Source organism: Chlamydotis macqueenii, chromosome 2 (genome assembly GCF_036417535.1).
Source record: "Chlamydotis macqueenii isolate bChlMac1 chromosome 2, bChlMac1.mat, whole genome shotgun sequence".
Classification (NCBI taxonomy): Eukaryota; Metazoa; Chordata; class Aves; order Otidiformes; family Otididae; genus Chlamydotis; species Chlamydotis macqueenii.
The window spans coordinates 20,813,922-20,833,602 of record NC_141557.1 but is presented as its reverse complement, the minus strand read 5'-3'; the positions used below and the strand labels follow the sequence as shown (position 1 = coordinate 20,833,602).

At 39.1% G+C, this 19,681-nt stretch overlaps 1 protein-coding gene across 3 annotated transcripts in view; it reads left to right on the top strand.

The window, feature by feature from the left end:
- Positions 1-19,681, top strand: part of CACNB2 (calcium voltage-gated channel auxiliary subunit beta 2) — a 254,465-nt gene that overhangs the window by 145,295 nt on the left and 89,489 nt on the right. The window lies entirely within an intron of this gene.

The window sequence follows — 19,681 nt, the reverse complement described above, 5'->3', positions numbered from 1 at the left end:
ATTTTGTGATCTTTTGAGACATTTTTAATGCCATATACTGGGAAAAGTAGAGGTGTTTGACTGTAGTAAGTAATTTAATTTCATAAATACAGGAAACTATAAAAAGCTACAGGCCAAGCAATTACATTTGTGGCTATAACTTGTTTGTGTAGGGATTTTCCTGTTTGTTCACAAAATAAACCTCTGAGAACAGAACAGAGTTAGAGTAGTTCATCAAAAATGAAGCAGAAAGTGGGAGCTGCTTTTCACAGCTACCTGCTAAATCGTACTCTGCGTTAACCTCCCAAAGCAAAAGCATCTAAAATTTACTCCCAACAGTCTTCTGAGTTGCTGATAAGGGGTGATCTAAATCTAGCGTAGTGCTTGCATGTTTGGGAGGCCTGGCTGGCTCTCGTGTGCCCCCAGGCTACACTTGGCCCAGCAGAGCATTTCCCATAGCCACAGAGCCTCTGCTCTTGCTCCCTCAGGTGGGCTTCGCCTGGGCTATGGGCGCTGGGCATCTCCCACTGTGTCCCACCGCTGCCTTTCCAGGGGACCCTGGGTGTAGGTATGTGGGCCAGGGCTGATGCCACTGACTTGTCTCTAATTTGGCATGAGACACCTCAGCGTTTCATCTCTCCTGCCTCCTGGCAGTCTTTCCTGGTAGAAGCTTTGGGCTGTGTTGTAGTAGCATGATCAGACACTGTGATGGTAAGTGTAGGATTAATTAGGACTTATTTTGAGAACAATGTAATCATTAGAAAGCTGTTTTATAGCAGAGTAATTCAGAGGCAAGGAGGAGTTCTCTTGATGATTGGTCATTTAAGGAAAATCACTGACTTTCATTCACTCTTGCATGCAACTTTCAAAGTTTTGTGGTCAAGAAGCTGGTTTTAACTTTCTGAAGAAACTCAAAACTCAGCTCCTTTGCTCTTCATAGATGTGTCTCTTTGACGATATCCTTACAAAGAGTGGAAAACCTTTTTATAATTCCAGAGAATTGGTTGTGATGTCCAGAGCAAATGTTTTGGTTGCCTTGGAAATACATCATTTGTCACTTGTGTTCTCCAGGCAAAAGTTTTGAAGTTGTCTATTTAAATTACATCGTCACTTTGCTTGAGTTTGCCTATGTCCTCTTGCAGGATGGAACACTTCTTATAGAATATTAAGCACGATGTTGATAGATACCAGTTATACTCATGATTCCTGCAGGGTAGCATTATCTTTTAAAAAGTACAAAAATCTGTCTGATAAATTTCTAAAGGAGTGGAAGATCTTGAAGCAGCCAAATGACATTCGGGTTTGAGAAGAGTTACTTTTTGAGTGCTATTGGTGATTCAGACAAACCTCGATTCTATGTGCAGCAGGCATACTGCTGATCGGGCTAGTTTTGCTGTGGGAAGGGAAAACCCCGCCTATTTCAGAAATACGGTATTGTAAGTCCTAGAAGTCATTAGGGAGAACACACTGTTGTGTTTTCAGTGTTTACTCTGAGTCATCGCTACTTACCTTATTTCAGAAACTGAGCAAGGGAGAAAAGATGGTAAGGGTGTTGTTTAAAATTGGAGAGAGTCATGTGTAACTGTTTAGCAACAGTGGTTTTTATCATACTGCGGATTAGCACAGGAACATGTCTAAAAATCATAAATCAGGATTGCTTCTTTGGGAACCTGTCACTTGAATTGCAAGTTTCTTATTGCAGGCACAGCTCTGCAAATTACCTGTGGCAGTATGCTATAAAAACGTAACCCTAAGGTTTTGGAATGACTTTTCCTTGTTCACCTTAGTTCAACCTAAGGCAACATCTAATGCTGTGTTCAGATGAATAAGTTGTATGGCACATGTGAGTGCAACTTGAAGTACAGACTTGTAGGCAAATTAAACTCGGCCTCAGAGGTTCACTTCAGAGCCGTGAGTCCATCCGCGGGCCAATCACTTGACATTTTGATTCTTTGCCTTTAAATTTTAGGTGATATTTTGTTCATTTCTGGTAACGATAGATTTTTTAGCTTTTTAAATCTCATAAATTGCTTTAAAAATACTTGCTTTACAGATAACAAATGCTAATATTTGATTAATTTTCAACTGCAAATGTTGTACACATGTACTAGGAATGGAGTTATTCATGCCTAAAACTGGGTGTTTAGCGAGAAGAGCTCTCTGTGAAAGACAGATGTGCTGACATCCAGAGACAGATGTGCTCACATCCAGACTGTTTCACAAACCAGGATGTAGGTTTGTGAAACAGTCACCCTTAGCAAGCCTTTGCCCGTGGATTCTCTCCAGCAGCCGAAGTGTAGAAGCAGTGCAATTTTTCTTCCCTAAATTGGAAAAAATGAGGGTCATTCTGTATGGCATTATTCCCCATGGCTAGCTCAGAGATATCTCAGCTGTGTTTTAAGGACTGCATATGAGTTTTGGGATTCCCCCAAGGGAATCTCCCCCTGCTTTGATCGTGTAGCAGAATGGCTTCTGAAGTAGTTTCAGTTTGGGATAGGGAAACTAGAGAGGAAAACCTAAATAAGCTCATGCAGACAGAGGTATTGGTCATTTCTGTCACTCCCGAGATACTCAGTGTGCGTTCCAATTAGCGATTTGCACAATTGTAGTGACCATTCTTTTTTTTCCCCAGAGAAAAACTGGTGTTTACTATCTCCTTTAGGGTATGTGAAGTAGATTATTTAATAATGGTATTACTGTTTGACCTTGACATAGCTTTCTTTTCTTTGTCTCCTTTCTTTAATTTGAATTTCACCAACAGAGGATGGAATCTTTTTAATTATTCACAGTATATTGAAGGGACTGGTACTATGTCTGGCCTTCTCCTACCTCTGTCCCCACAGTCCAACACGTAAGTAGGCAAGAAAAAGGTGGGGAGCTCCGTGGAGACCAGAGGTGGAGGCACGGAGCTGTAAGTCCTGCTATGTATGTGAGTCTATGAATGGTAGATTAGCTGTCTCTCACGCATAACACAGCATACTTGTTCCATAATGTCGTGTCCTGGGGTATGTGGTGCTCTCAGAGATTAAAGACAGGGTTCCCCCTCAGGTATGTATTAACTTTTAGAAGCAGATATTTCTGGCTGAAAATATGAGGAAAAACAGTGACTGCAATTAACCTGGATCCTGGTTTGGTGCCGAGTGGTGTCTGAAGGCAATGGAGGAAGGGAATGAGCATGCCTCCTACTGTGGAAGAGGATCACGGTTAGCATACCATGTTTGAGAAGCAGGTTTATACTTGAGGCACGGATGAGAGGGAGCCCTGTGAAATAAACAAAGGTCAAATGGTTTCTAGCATTTAGAAGCCAACCACACTGACCAGCTCCAGGTGATGAAATAGCAAGCAAGAAGTTTGCTTTTGTTTACACAGTAGAGGGGAAGAGATGTGGAGTGTGAAAATTGGCCTGGGTTGGCAGGACCAGTGCAGTTCACCTCACAAATGTGAAGACAAAATAATGAAACCAAAGTGATTACAAATGGCATGCATGGATGAAGTGGGTGAGCAGCCTTGTGAATGCTTTTCACAGAATCGCAGAATGGTTGATATTGGAAGACATCTCTGGAGGTCATCTGGTCCAACTGTCCTGCTCAGGCCGGGTCACCTAGTGTCCAGGATCGAGTCCAGATGGCTTTTGAATATCTCCAAGGGTGATGCTCCACAACGTCGCTGGACAACCAATGCCAGTGCTCAGTCACCCTCAGAGTGAAAAAGTGTTTCCTGATGTTCAGAGGGAACCTCCTGTGTTTCAGTTGGTGTCCATGGCCTCTGGTCCTGCCACTGGGCACCACTGAGAAGAGCCTGGCTCCATCCCTTCCTTCAGGTATTTATTGACATTAACAAGATCCTCCCTGAAGCTTTTATTCTCCAGTCCCAGCTCTCTCAGCCTTTCCTCATGTAAGAGATGCTCCAAGTCCCTTCATCATCTTTGTGGCCCTTCATTGGACTCTCTCCAATATGTCTATGTCTCTCTTTTACTGAGGAGCCTGGAACTGGACACAGTACTCGAAGTTTGGCCTCACCAATGCTGAGTGTTTTGTTTGTGTGTTTTTGTTGTAGCTCCCTCCTTTGCTTCCCACCTTTACCTTCCATCTTGTAGTAAGTGCTGGTAGAAAAAAAACCAAAAAAGTGGAGACAAGTGGAGAGACCCATCTCTGCATGCCGAACACCAAAATGCTTGAGGTAGTTCTGTACCTCTTGGGTACCTTTCCATTTGTGAGACAGCAGAAGGAAGTCTCACTCACAATCTGTCAATAGCTGGGTTCTAATTGTGTCAATAGCACGAAGTCCTGATGAAATCTTTAAATTGCTTGGTCTTTGTTTCAGTTTTCTTCCTCTGAAGAGGTTGATCAGAAAACACTGATCAACCTCTTGTGCTGGACAGTTTACTTCACTGAAGTGAACCAGCATGAACTTTTAAAAAAAATAACCTTATGATCAGGAATACTTGAGTTTTTCTTTTCAGTATTGTCATCTGCTCTGCAGGTCTGGGTATAAAAAATATGGCTATTTTTTTCAGCAAGGAACTTGAATGGACCCTAATGTAGCCATAATAAGTGTTAATGGTAGGGGCAGTAATCTAGCTATGGCAGCACAGAGCTAACAAGAAGATAATTTATTGTGCAGCTCTGATTTATGTAGCTGCAACATACTTAATTGTCTTGGTTTCCTCTGAACGTGTGTGTGTGTGTGTGTGTATACGTTTACAGGCTTTTGGGAATTATTTACAACTTGCTTCCTGTTACGCCACATATATTCATACTTCTTATTTAATTAGATGTCAGGAGACATATGTAGCTAGACAAGTCTTGTGGGTAAAAGATACTAATAGCATGCCTGTTTTAAGCCATCAATTTGTAACTCTTGAGGTGGAGTCCTACACATAAAAGTTGTAGCTGTTTAGAAGAATGTCTCTAGTTAAAGGAATAGGACTTGTATATGCTGTGCATGAATATGGTACAAGAATATTCCAGATCTTAGAGAGGCCCCACTGTGGTGCCTCTAACAATGGAGTTATTTTAAAGTCTGTTTTCCAGTTTGGTATTTGTGACACGCATTTTGATGTCTATGTTATTTAGTCTGTGGATGGATGTAAGTTAGCAGAAGGGGTACACATGCAAGATGGAAATCATTACTCCCCTGCAGCACATGTGGAAAGCTAAAGCCAAAAAGGCCTGTTCGCGCTGTCTGCCGTGCAGGCCTGCCTGCCTGCTGTGGCTGCCTGCCTGTTTTAGATGCTCTATCCTGGGTAGCATGGCTACTTCTCTCCCATCAACAGTATACGAGGTGGTGTCTGGCAGTCTCGATAGCTCATTGCTCTCTTGACCTTTCAACACTGTAGTAGTTACAGCAGCTCAATTAAGCAGTCCTAGCAGGCAGTCTGGGTACAGTCCAATGTGAGTGAACCTTCCACACAGGGAAACCAAGGGCCAAAAATTTTGTTTCAGATTATCTGATCTGAAACATCATTGATAATCTCTTCTTTTTTTTTTTTCTTTCTCTTCTTTTACAGTTGAGATTGTCTGTTTATGTCTGTTGGTGAATACATTTTTTTTTTCCAGTTGGTTGTAATTAAGTAGGTCTGATGAACAAGTTCAGAAAGAGCTGATCAGGCTAAACCTATTAGTTATTTTCATTCAATATTGGCTATCAGGAAGCCTGTCACAGAAGAAAATCCATCTGCCTCTTTACCGAAGCCGTGAGCATCTGTCTTCATGAAGGCATGTCTTCTCTAAATTATAAATAAGCTTTGGCAAACTGGACTGACTAAATGAAGTGCTGTTTGTTTACATGTACTACATGTTACTTTCCACATAACAACTTTTGCTGATAAATAAGAATTACAAAATGCTGGGGATAGTTAGCTCTTCTTCCATAGGAGTCATTAATTCTTTTTTTTTTCAGCAAATCTTTTATTTACATAGAAACAGGTAATGATAGCTGTGACAAGCTTGTTTATTATTTTATGCATCTCTGACCAGATTAATGTCTAAGATTTCTGCAGGGAGAAAATTTAATGAAACTTGGGTATTATGGTTGCTGTAACTACAGAATTATAGGAGCCAGCAATTTTAAAAGCTTTTCTGAGAAATGAAAGGATGAAATCCCTGAGAAATTATCCTGTGCACATTTCATTGTACATTGTCATTTACAACACAATGTGAATCTATACGTTTTAATTTAGCAATGCATAGGACTTTTTGGCATTTAAAATGCTAGAATAACATACTGGTTTTTATGATGCATAATATAGTTTTAGTGTTCTGTTAGATCTTACAAGCAAGTCAAACGAAGTTCATAAGCTTTGGTTTTAATGTGTTTTTGACTTTTTTAAAGGCAGTTTCTGTGTTTTGTTCCAAATATTCTGGCAAATTTTCATATTAAAAATAAATTCTTTAAATTAAAGTGTTTGTTTATTGTACAAGCAAAGCCATGTTGGTGCAGAAGTCCAAAATGAGAGTGCTCCCTACTCAGCTGAGGTCTTAAATCTAAGGGCAGGTAGACCATTACAGGAATTTTATGCAGAGGAACAGTAGCAGGTCAGTTTAGAGAAGCAAGGCTGATATATGCATAGGTATAGTTATAGTATTATAATATAATAATATAATGGTATTGCAAAGCTATTCCTTTCATGAACAACTAAATATGATAGGAAAAAGGTCTCTGCATCTCTTTACAAAGAGTGTATTTGCCTGAAAGTAAATGTGAAGCTTTTTTTTTTTTCTTCACTGGTAGTAATTAAGGTTTTTTTCACGTGCAGAAATGGAATCTACTGAAATTGATTTTGTGCTGAACTTGATACAGTTTTATTTGTCTGCTTGTAGAAGCAGCTCAGCAGGCTAATTTTTGAGGCATAATGTCATTTAACTTCTTAGTTGATTACCTTAAATTTTTAGATTACTCTTAGAATTTCCTTACATTTTTCTGGTGTAGGAGATTAACAAGTAAAAGTCTACATAAAGTTGCAAAATTTTCATCCATGGAGATCTTCAAAACTGAACTAGACAAGGCCCTGAGCGAGCTAATCTGGTTTTGAATCTGTAGTGCATTGAGAAGGAGGTTGGGCTGGATGTCCTGTCCTCCAGATGACCCCTCCTCAACCTATTTTTTAATGTGAGAGAATACAGACTGTATAGGAATCTTACTGGCACCAAAGTAGAAATTCCCATGTTTTATGTTATAAGTCAAAACTCAACTCTTAGGAGTCTTCATCTTGTCCAGCAATTGTCCATTATTTAGTTCCCATTGCTGACAGATGCCCTATATAATTGTGAAATTTTAGGCCTCTAATCTGTAATTCACTGTGATTCTTTTGCCTTCATCTATATTCCATATAAATAGAGTCATGTAAGTGTAGAGTGGGATCTGAAGGACAGGGACATTATATTGTTGCTCAAATATAGTCAATTTATCATATGGATCATATTGTGGCTTACCCCATATCTTTAAGAAAGTTATCTTCTGTTTCCCTAATCATCCTGTGGTCTTTCTAAGATGGAATTATTCGTAACATTTGCTGTAATTCTGTTATTTGTTATACGAACATCCTGGCAAGATCATGGGTTGCCTTCAAAGATACTTAAGCAAAATCGTAAAGCTCATTGTACAAGACTGTAGTACCATATGTGAAATTTTGCTTTCGCTAACTGATGTTTCACTAGAATTTAACAGCAAGAGAACTGTTTTGTTTGTTTTTTTTTAATAATCACCACACACACATACACCTATTTGCTGATATCAACTAATAGCTAATAACTGCTTGGCCTTCTGAGTATAAGAGTTTTGGCCTTCTGAGTAGGAGAGTTTTCCCATGCATGCGTAAATGTTATCCCCCGCTCCCCCCCTCTCCCTCGTAACATAGATTTGTAAGGAAAATGAATAATTTTGTTCAGCTACATCTTGTTAGTACAAAATAATGTTCTGATCAATTTGGATCCAGAGGTTTAGTGGAATTTGCAGGCAAGACATCTGGGAAATGGTCTGGATGGGACCATCCTTAGTGTGAAGAGGGAGAAAATACAATCCAACTGATACCATTTCTTCTAACCGTTGTTGCTTTGTCAGCACAGGAACAAAATTTGAGTTCTTTCTGTAATCAAATGCCTCACAGTAAAATGCATACATTTAACAAAAAATCCAAACACCACAAGTTGTGCTGTTTCACTTAGGGCTATTTTAAATAAACCTGGACATCTGTGTCTGTGTGGTGGGAGAGATTAGTCCTGCCAGTTACACAACATGTTTTGTGGATCAGCTTGCCTTGTGACAATTGACAGTGTTGTCTCTCTGTTTCTCTGGTAGATTTTATGACGTGAATGAAATGCTATTCAATTTAAATAAGGTCTGTTTTAGCATAATCAAAGAGGAAACAAGAAGGAACTGCTATTGAGATCATAGGCTATGATGATTTTGAAAATGAACAGGACTTAAAAATACTGATGCCTCATCAAATAATAAAGATCCATGTCTGCAGACAACTAGAGGTTATAAAAGAGCACATTTGTGTTACTGTGCCAACTTCAGTAACAAACATTTCCCTTTCTTCTGTGTGAGGAAAGAGACAATAAGCCGTATTTTTTTCATTTACCCTTTGTAAACTCATCAACTTTGAACAGGAAGGGAGATGCTAACTGTATGAATTACTGCTGATTATAGATGGAATAATTATTACAGAAGGAGTGGTGGAAGGAGACCAGTGCAAATCTAGAGTGAAATTCTGGTTTCCTTAAGTAAAAGTTTAAAATACTTTGTAATAAGTGTTTCAGCCTAATTGAAATTAGTTAAGGATAAATGTAAAATAAAATTAAAAGGAAAAAAAAAGATACTAAATTCTTTTTTTTTTTTTTTTTACAAAATGAAGATGAACTGCAATACTATTGAAAGCCAGTAGGAGTCAGAGTTCTTAAAGCATGAAAAGCCTGTCTTGCATTTAGTGGTGTCTTCTGACTTCATCCTGGCCAGGGGAGCTGACATTGTGTCTCTGGGGAATCTTCCAGAGGATTTAAGTACAAACGTATTTGAATTGTGATGTAACAGCATGTATACAATCTGCGTGTCTGCTGAGTGGGCAATAGGTGTGACCTGGAAAAGATGATGCATCTTGGTTTTCTCTATCATTTTGTAATTCTTATCTGTCCACAAATACTTTGGGAACTGACCGCATGTAGAGCAGGGTGAACCCAGAGAGACTGCTGCGTGCTTGTGAGCAGAAAAACTACCTGTGGAATTAGCTTTCTGGTTATATGCTTCAATTTGGAAGCTTAGAACCACTGGATATTTATTGGCTCTAAAGGAAAACTGCATACAGTACAGAGATGGAAGTGGTTAGATGTTATAAAAAGGTATATTGTTTAAGAAAAAGGCCGATATTAGCTTACTACCTCTCCTTGTAGTGCCAGGCATATAAGCACAAATAACATTGAGGTAATTTTTTTTTTGTTTGACAGTATTTTTATACAATATTTTTTAGAAAATATATCTTTCTGCTTTTGCAATCTCTGCTGCTGAACTGGAGAGTGGAAAGAACTAGTAAAAGTTCAGAAATGCTCATTTGCCTGCCGTCCATCTCCTACATTCTTGAAATCTTTCTCTTGATGTCTCCTCTCAAAGCCTTGTTCTTCTTTGCCGCTTTGTCACATGTGTTCCCCTTTTGGATGGTATGGATGATGCCCATCATCCACCTACCTACTTTCTGCTGGCTTCTTGTTCACACTTTTCCTCTTTATCTTTAGGAGTGTCATCCAAATAATAATTGCCTTACTGATTAGCATAGCAGAGCAGCAGTCTCAGTGACATCTTTATAATACACCTGCCCCCTCACCAGGAGTCCAGTGGTGATACCAGCAGTGGTAGAGTTGATAAGTTTGGGTGGTGATTTCTTAAGCAGAAACTGATTCCCTCATAAACTGGAGGAAATATGACTTTTAATTGAGCATAACCAGATGAGTTTAAGAAGAGAATTAATTCCATTTCCAAACAATGGAGCAGAAAGGAAAAAGCAGGCTTTAGCCAGTGCAGTTCCTGAAGAACACAGATTGTCAGGGACAACGTGGGTTCATTTGTATTTCTCTGGTCAGAGTTTAGCACAACATGTTTTGAGACCTTAAGGCTTGCAGAACTGGAGTTTCCATTCTTGTGTCCTTCATCACTGGAGGTGCTGGAAACTCTCTTGGGACCAGAAACTTGCTAGGGATGTGTTGGAAGGAATCTCATTATCTGAGGGGGTTTTACAAAATTGATTGATCCTGGTAGCATATTAATGACGTTGCTTTACAAAAATTTTGTGGCATTGCTTGTCCTAAAATTTTTGAACTAGTTGACTCTTCTGTAGCACATCTATAAATACAGGTTTGCCCAAGGTGTATGTTGGCTCTGTTTTGAGGAGGGTTCTATTACATTTTCAAAGTCACAGCTTCTTTTCAAATCCTAAACTCCTGAGTTCTGTATAAACAGGAGCACAGGCACTATATCCAGGGAAGTGCTCACAGCACTCGTTAGAACATACCTGCTTTCCTCTGACCGGTTTTGATGCCCCAGTAGAAGAAAGACATGGATAAATCAGCCAAGATTCAGTGAAGGGCCCCCCACATGGCTGGGGCTGGATCCCGTGGCCTGCAGGGACAGGCTGAGGGACCGGGGCTTGTTCAGCCTGGAGACGAGGTGGCTTCGAGCGGAAACCAAAGCCCCCCAGCATCTATCTGCAAGGTTATCAAAAGCAGGGAGCCAGGCTCTTCAGAGGTGCATGGTGTGAGGGCATGAGTCAAACACTGGAAATTGAAGGAAGAGAAGTTCAGAGTGGATGTAAGAAAAAACAACTTCACCATGAGGACAGACTGTCAATGGGATGGGTTTTCCCAGAGATGTTGTGCAGTCCCTGAATTTGCAGCTTTTCAAGGCACAGCTGGATAAAGTCCTGAACAAGCTGGTCTGGTCTCACAGTTTGAGCAGGAGGTTGGACTAGAGACCTCCTGAACCCCGTTTCTGCCTGAACTCTCTTGTGGTCCAGAGAACAAGATGTAGTACGTTGTCAGAGCTCTGACTCAGGAGAAGGCTCCTGCAGGCACTGCAGTCTGCAGGCATTCTTTTTTAAGACTTCGGATTATTGGCAAATCAAAGACGTATTTTGTATCGATATTCAGTATTGCAGCAATAGATGAAAGAGCAAGCTATGGTCCAAAATTTGGCGCTTCCTCTACAGGAGGAAATGGCTCAGCGAGGGATATGATGTAATGTGCTCTCCTGACCCAGACAAAGTCTGTTTTGAATCAGAAAGAAGTCTGTTCCTGATGTTTCTTTTATGTCTGAAAAATGTTTGGCCTTCTAAGTTGCAATAATTTTTAAAACCTGTGTTCACTTATTATCCTGGAAAGTGGCTATTGTACTCTACTAAGCCTTGAATATTCCAGAACACACAAAAAAATTGCAATTCATTTATATTTTATTTTCCTTCAGGTCAGCATCTAATAATCATACCATCTTCAGTAGCAGGCATGTTTCTTTTTCCAGATTGCCTAGAACGTGTACTCCTCTTTTAACCCTCCCTTCTTTATTTAAACAATTGTATCTCAGTAGCGCTAGTATAAATCCATAGTATGAGATATATTTTAGCTGTAATAAAAATATACTTAGATTCATATGTTACTAGAGATTATATACTATCAGATAATCTCCCACAACCTTTCACTAATTTGGTTTTGTAAACGAGTGTTGTATATACTCTTCAACTTCTTGTATTTGCTTGCAGATGGAAAACAGACACAGTACCATAGAGAAACTTCAGTCTTACTTCTCAGTAGTGAGGTGGGGATAGTGCTCCAAAAGTGCAGTGGGAAGGACTCGTGAGTCAGACTCACACACTCAGTCTTGCTCTCCCTCTTGCCAAAGGCAGTTGGTGGAGCTGTGCAAGCAGTGACAGCCAGGTGGGATGGGATGGGAGATGCAGACGTGAAGTCCTTGCTTCAGCTTCGTGCCCATTGTCGCGCTGTGCACCCTCACTCGCTCTGTGTGGATGTGCTAGGTTAAATATCCTTTAGAGCCGAATCTAACAGAGACAATGGATGTGACCAGCTGACATCATCCAGTCTGTATATTAACTGGTGTATTTTGGTTTTAGAACAAAAATTGTGAAGATATAATATGCTGAAGAGAGAGAATTTTCCAAGATTATTATTTTGATACGTGATACACAAGAGGGACACAAGGCCTTTCCAGATACTTTTCCATTGATGAGAAAGCATTATGCACTGTTGTATTCTTGAAATCAGATGAGAATAATTGTAATATCTAAATGTGGAAGGAGCTTCATCCTCTTGGCAGAGTTGCAAGTAGTTTGCTTTGGATTATGCTAGACCTGGAGGATAGGTAATGGGTATAAAGAAACAGCCCTGATATTTTTCAAGCAGCGTACATGAGGGTGAAGGCTGGAACAAAGGACTAACACCTGATACCACAAGGACTCACGTGGCTTCTGACACCCTTGGAAACTGAGCTTACATTCAGCCCACAGATGAGGATATGTGTATTTTAGACAGTATTTTTATCCTGAAGTAAATGGTGCCATGCAGTGTGAAAGCTGCTCACTTGGTGTTTCTGGCAGCATCAGCGAGAGCAAGGCTGCAGGTGCTTAAAGGATGAGCACGCCTGCCAAAGATACCTGGGCTGAGTCACAAACACACCGCTGTTTGACAGGCTGGAGCTTTCAGTGAGCCTGGGTTAGGGAAAATTCATTAATTAATTCCTTAGTCTTCACTGTGTGTAATTGAACAAAGGTGTTGATAAGAAAACCTCTCCTAATATAAGCAGTGAGTAAATTGCAGTGTTTTATGTCATGACAGTCATTGGTTGCTGTTAACAAAAGATCAAGACTAGAAAATCAAGATTTCAGTAGTAGATGATGGGCTGGAAACTAAACTTATCAGAGGCTGAAAAATACCGTAGACAAGTAATATGACAGCAGTTTTTTTCTGAGTGCATGCTTGCCAAACTAACTCACTAAGATATATGGAAAAAAGATAATTATTTAAACAGATTAATAGTATATTTACAGCATAGAAATGAAGGGTAGCAAGCAAAAATATATTTTAAAGCAGTTGTTACATTTGGAATATTAAAATAGGGAAGATTTCACTGTATATACTTAACCTCAACATTTTTCACAAGTTAAAAAGGAAACAAGCAAGCAAACACCAAAGCTTCCATTTGCTATCTGGAGTAGATTTTAAATGTTACTTTTGAAAACCAAGTAGGGACTGTATGTGTAGAGATAATTTGATAAAATACAAAGACTTTTTTTTTTTTCCTTCAAAATTCACTATTGCTAACAGAATTTCATGCTAAATTTTCCAGGAAGTTATTTTTAAGTATGCAGAAAATCTTAATGACTTGAACCAAAATCCCAGATAAAAATATACTGAAGATCTGGAACAGGGAATCTAAATTGGCACTTTAAACTGAGTTGAGACAAATTGAGATGATGGTTGCCATGCTTTCCTTCACATTCTTTCCTTTTCTAGTTGTCTTTCCGTTTCCTTGTTGTCATCCCAGATATGCTTTCCATTTTTCCTTTTTTTAATTGAGCCCTTTAATTTTGTAGCTGACCCAATCTTTGCCTTTCTCTCTGTGCTCCTGTATCAACACACAATATTTTCTGTTCTAAATAATTTTTTCTGAGTTATCTTTCAGCAATTTAAAATCCTTCCTTTGTGATATGTGCTGTTGATTAATTAATATAGTCAAAACTGATATTTTCATTTTCCCTGAAAACCTTCAATTTTTTACCCATTTCTGTCCCAGTGAACTCCACCACAGTTCCACCTGTGGTTATTAATAATCCTGGTTTACCTTTGCCTGAGGGCTTAGACATACAATCAAGTTACCAGAGCTTGAAAAAGTTATTGTGAGTCAACCAAGTTGTGTTGATATCCGTGTGTGTACTGACAGTCTGAGACAAAAGTGAGATGATTCAGGTTCATGCAGCTTGCAATCATTTCCTTGGTATATTTTTCTTCTTTTGACACCTGTTTCTTGAGTTGTTCCACTGGCAACATCTTAGCTCTGTCATTGCTATGACTTTTCCTTACAGCTTAACATCATCAATAATTTAATCACATCCTCTAGATCCAATTAATTGCCTTGAAAAATCAAATCCCTTTTTTTTTTTCTTTAGTTTGTTTTTTTTTTGTTTTTAAACTTCTCAATTACATGATTATATTGTTGACGAAACATATTTTGATAAACTAGGAGACCTCCTTATATTCCTATCATTGCCCTCTTCCTCAAAAGCACTTTATCTTTTTCCAAAAGTGTGAGAATCTCTCTGTCAGAATATACAGAGCTACCAGATTATCCTCCTTCAGAGGCTTTCACAGAACTAATCTCTGCCGTAATACATATAGAAAACTTACTTAAACAACAGCCCACCATGGTTATGCAAGAGATGAGTCATAATGCTGTTATCGAATATTTTAGAAATGCTTTATTTTGTATTGCATTGCTACCTTGATCCCTCTCTTACCTCTTACTCCTTTTTTTTTTCCTGCTCATATTCTCTCACCCTTTAGACTGCAAGTTCTTTTGAGCAGGGTTTGTCATTCACTCTGTGACTGTACAGTGCCTAGCACAATAGGGTCTCAAGTACTTTTCCCTCTTAGATATTTTTTTGCTAAATATGGTAAGCCATAACACACCAGAGCATGCCACAGATTTGGGGAGACCTGAGCTCTGATTCTGAGGTGTCTGTGTTTGCTAACTAGGCTGAGCTCTGCAGCTGTCCTTTTGGAAGCAATTTGCATATTGACAAAGTTTTTCTGAAGAGTTGCCGTGAAAAGATTATAATTCCTCTAAAAAAAACTACTCACACTACTCTTTCTTAGCAAAACAAGAGAAAAGCAAACACTTAGGCCAGTATGATGAAATGTCAGTGCAAATGTGTGGGTTTTTTTGATGTAGGGGTTTATTTTGTTTTTTCCTGATAAAGTACCTGGTACGACTGTTCACCTGGTTTATGAATGCCAGAATCTAGGCTGCCGCAAACCTAAGGGCCATTTTAAAAAACTCAACTTTCATCCAGCTGTCGATTGGATTAGCACCTTGGAAACCTGCTAACGTCGAGCTGGATGCTGTGCTCAAGCTTGCCAAAGTCATGTTAAGGGTAAAGAGAACACTGGTTTCCTATACAGTCTCCTTTTAAATCACATTGCCACCCTAGAGCTCCCAGCTGTTCTAAAATTTCAGTTCTCCTGTTTTCTGAGCATCCCCCGTGGCTGTAGATGCCATAGCAATGCCCAATTAGTTCTAAACAACAAAAAAAAATCCAGGCAACATTTGGTTTGCTTTTTAAATGCAAACGTAGAGGAAGATTTCCTCGACTAATGTAGAAACTGGTAGCCTTCCTTGCATAGTAATTGTGAGAGAGCAGAGTTTTACAGCATTTAAGGGTAAATGTGTGTGTAGTGGGCAGATGGCCAAGCGCTGCTGGGCCCATGCCAAGGATGGGAGAGGACACCAGGACAAGACTTGGCAGTTGCCAGGCTATGAAGTGTCCATGGCCATTACAGGGAGTCAACAATTCCTGCTTGGTATCCCCTTCATGAATACATGGTCTCTTTCCTTTTTCCTTTGTTAAAATGTATTTCTTCAATTCGTCATACATGCCAAATACACATGCCAAACAATTGATTGGAATTAATGTGATCTTTGAATAAAAATTCTACCCTCAAATAATTAACAGTAACGTGACATTGTATAGCATTCTCAGAGCAGCATTTTGTGCTTTCTTCAACATCATTCAAAATTAATTACATTACTTATACATCTGGAGAAAACTTCATAGATAAGAAATTTTCACATGCACCAGCTGTGACCATTTTGCTGAACTGAGGTCCCTACCGGTGGTGCATTTGTGGGAGCGCTTCTGATTTTCTAATTGTGTGACTCATAGATTTCAAGTTGGCCAGTTTATGAGTAAACAGGACAATTTATATTTCTGTTGGCATATTTTAATTTGCCAATGTCAGCAGTTTCACTTCATGCTAAACCTCAGCATTTCACATTTTGCCTTTGTTCTGAATTAGTTTTAAAGATTTTAAGTTAAGTATTTTTTTTAATTTAAAAAATTCAACTTTTTTTTCCTTTACATTATGTTTTAGCACTCAAGAAATAGTAGCCCATCACAAAGACATAATATACCATCTCAGATCATGTCCTAGGAAGGCATATGATGTCGTTCTTACTATTTCAACAGGATTAGAAGATTAGCAGTGTGCAACATCTCTGTATACATTCTGGATATTGAAATGAATTGTTCCTCTTCTTGCACAGTGAAGCTCAAGCTTTCCATATTCAAAGTATAAATGGAATTAAGACATAAAGATATTTCTCCTTTTGGATTTAAAATTCTCTTCAGTGTTAAATGAATGAAGAGATTAAAAATATAACTAGGAGAAGATCCCAGTACTCTTAATGAAGAGTTTATATATATGTGCATTCACATGTATTTCTTTATTCCTTGTAAAATCTTGTTGTATGTTTGCTTACTGCTTCATGCCTTCCTTTAATAAATAATGTAAAAAGTCTCTACTTGAAGGAACTTGTTTGATCTTTCTAAGAAGAGAATTATTTGAGAATTTTCAGTAACTTGGAATGTTATCTGTCCTAATGATATCCAATTCATAAGTGGATTACCCTGCTAAAGAGAAACTCATGGTACTCAGAGGATCACTTTTCTTTTTTATGAGGAATACATAATATAAAATCCATGACTGAATTTGCAAGTGTAACGATAGTTATATTAACACCGCGAGAATTTATTGCAGTAACAGACCAAACACATCAACAGATTTTACACTGTGAATGTAACACTGCAGTCAAATCTGTACTTAAGCTCTGACTTTACTGACCAAAGTTAAGCATGGGTACAGAAAACTAACAAGAAAGTAGGAGTAGAGGCACCACCTAATGGAATTTCTACCTGCAAGTAAAGGAAAATAACAAAAAAGCTCATATTTACAGAGCGATGGTTTTTACTTGAAGGGCTCAGTCTCTTGAAGACGATGCATTTCCAGTACTGCAGAAGATAAGACATGTATGGTCTTGAAGAAGGAGCTCAAATATGATCACATAGGACCACTAGCAGTGTGAAAAGTATGGCTTCATATTCTAAGAATATCTCATAGAAGCTACTGTAATATAATAAGCGATAGGATAGTTGGTAAATATTTGTCAAGCATGTCATTAAGAGAGGAAATGATTTTTCAAACAAACTGGGTTTGTAAACCTGCCAAGTAAGGGGGCAAAGAAAAGAAAGAAGGAATAAATAGATGGGGAAGTTATTAACATGACTTCTCTCACTGTTATTAGACAGTTTCCCATGAAAGATGAGGAATTGGGGGCTAGTCGCATATATTACATACATGCATTACTGCAGCAGCTCTTCTATATTGCAGTGGAAGGAGATGGAGACCTGCAAAATCTCAGAAAGGCCGAATTTCAGAAGCTCTTGGGAAAAGACCATATGGTTCTCCAGAGCAACCCCAAAAACTCATGTAACTCAGGGAGGAAATGTAGTTTCCTTAACTGTCATGAATGGCCAGTGCACATCCACTTGGCTCTATTTTCCTTGAATAGTCAATGCATTTCTACTGTAGTTTCATCAGTTTTTGTCTATGTTCTTTTTTATTTTTTTTTAATCTTAAAGTGGCTGAATACATTCTTAGCTTGTATAAAAATACTCAGTTTATAAAATGAATTAATTTTAATTGAATTCTTCCCCTTTTCCTGGATTTCCCTGATGTCAGGATTTGAATTTTTTTCCATATTCAAGAAGCGAAGAAGTTGGGAGAAATTTTCCACAGAAAATTTACATGACTGTGTCTGTCCCACTGGGAGAATAAATGTAATGTTGAGTTTAATTCATGTGATTTGTCAATATAATTAAAATAAATTGAATCATTATGATTTTTTGGATGTGTGTTGGGACTGTGGCCAACGCGAGACATGACCAGCACTGTAAATGATCTCTGTGGCCTGGAAGATGAAATTCCAATTTTAGCAATTCCGGCCTGACCCAAAAGGCATTTTGCCCCCTTAGGGGAGATAGGAATTACATTTCTGGGCTTCAGGTCTTTTTTTTTTAATAGGGTAAGGACCAGTTAGGCAGCATCCTTTCTAGACAGCAGAATGAACAATAGATGCCATACCACTTGGTCACTGGAAAATATGATGCATTAACCGTGGCAGTGCAGTGGAAAGCTAACACCCACACTGTCCGTTGTGCGATTGCTGTCTCAGGCTTAATGGCTGGTTTGTTTATTTTCCTCTTATTTAAAGGTTGTGTTGCTTTGGGGTTGGTTTATGACCCCGTGCCTCTCTTGGAGGCAGGGTGGCACCAAGGAACAGCTGCGCTGGTGGGGAAGGGTTTGGATGTGCCCTTTCTGAAGGGAATTGAGTGTTGGGGGAGCCTAGAGTGTCCTGGAGGCTAGGGCTCTGTGTGGGGAGGTTCATCACAATCTCAGCTTTCATTAATGCTGTGATAACGTCGGTGGTTTTGACCACAGGCCTCTGTTATGTCAACCATAACAGGATTTAAACTCTACGCTGAACTTCTGCCTGCTTGTTGCTGCTCATCTTTTGCCACTGTTTCCATTGAGGAGCTGGGTCAGAAGTTGTGGCAAAGGGAAATTTTAAAGAATAGCCAAATTTGAAGGGCTCTGGGTAAGTTGCAGGGCTTCTGGGTATTTTTCTAACAGACAAGATTTTTTAAAAAAATTCAAGAAAAGGTGGCGTATATTTTCTTTTATTATGTGCTCCTTTTGCTTTAACTCGGTAGGAGCTAAGTTTTGGAAGATCACTATAACATAGCAGAGGTATCTGGACTCCTGTAAGCAAAATGTCCCTTGGGAGAGCACTTTTCTTTATGTCAGGTCAAAGACAGCTTATTAAACTTTATGCTGCAACTATTATGGACTTCAGGAAAGACAAAAATAAAACATTTGGAAAGTTTAAATTTACCTTTATTTTAAACTGTCAGTTTAGTGACAACTATTGTTTGCTCTGATAGCGGTTAAATGTAGGCTGCTGCATCATCACTTGTGAAGAGGCAATTCGGTTGTTACATAGACACAAACCATGGCAGGATTTGGTCCTTCTTGGGACACGCTGACATGCTACGGCACGTACACGACCGCTATTCTCAGCTGTAATATCTATTTTCTATTTTTCTTGTAACTGTGATTTTATATTGAAGGCAGGTGCTGCAGTCAGCTATAGTGATCTTTTTCCAGTAGAAGGTTGCATGTCTGTCAGTGAATCGTAATGCCCCAGAAAACATGCCTTAGCATATAATTCCCATGTCAGTTTATGAAACGATAGAGGGTGACTCTGAAAAGGAGAATATAGAAATTAAATGTTTTCTTTGGCTTTTGCCAAATCAGGATCTATTATTTATGTCTTAAGTGGTATGTGGCAGTTATTCTTTGCTTCTTTGCTAACGTCAGAAAAATATAAGCAGTAACTAGGGGGTTAAATTTGTGCTCAACAGGCGTATTTTTGGATTCATGTTTTTTGTAAGAGCTCGGAGAGGAGCTCAGCGCTTTGCAGCGGAGGGAAGCGCTGCATGACAGACCTGCGCATCCGAGGGAAATGCGGCTCGCAGCAGACATACATGACAGCCACGAGACGCTGTACCAGCCCTTCCAGTTTCACAGGGACC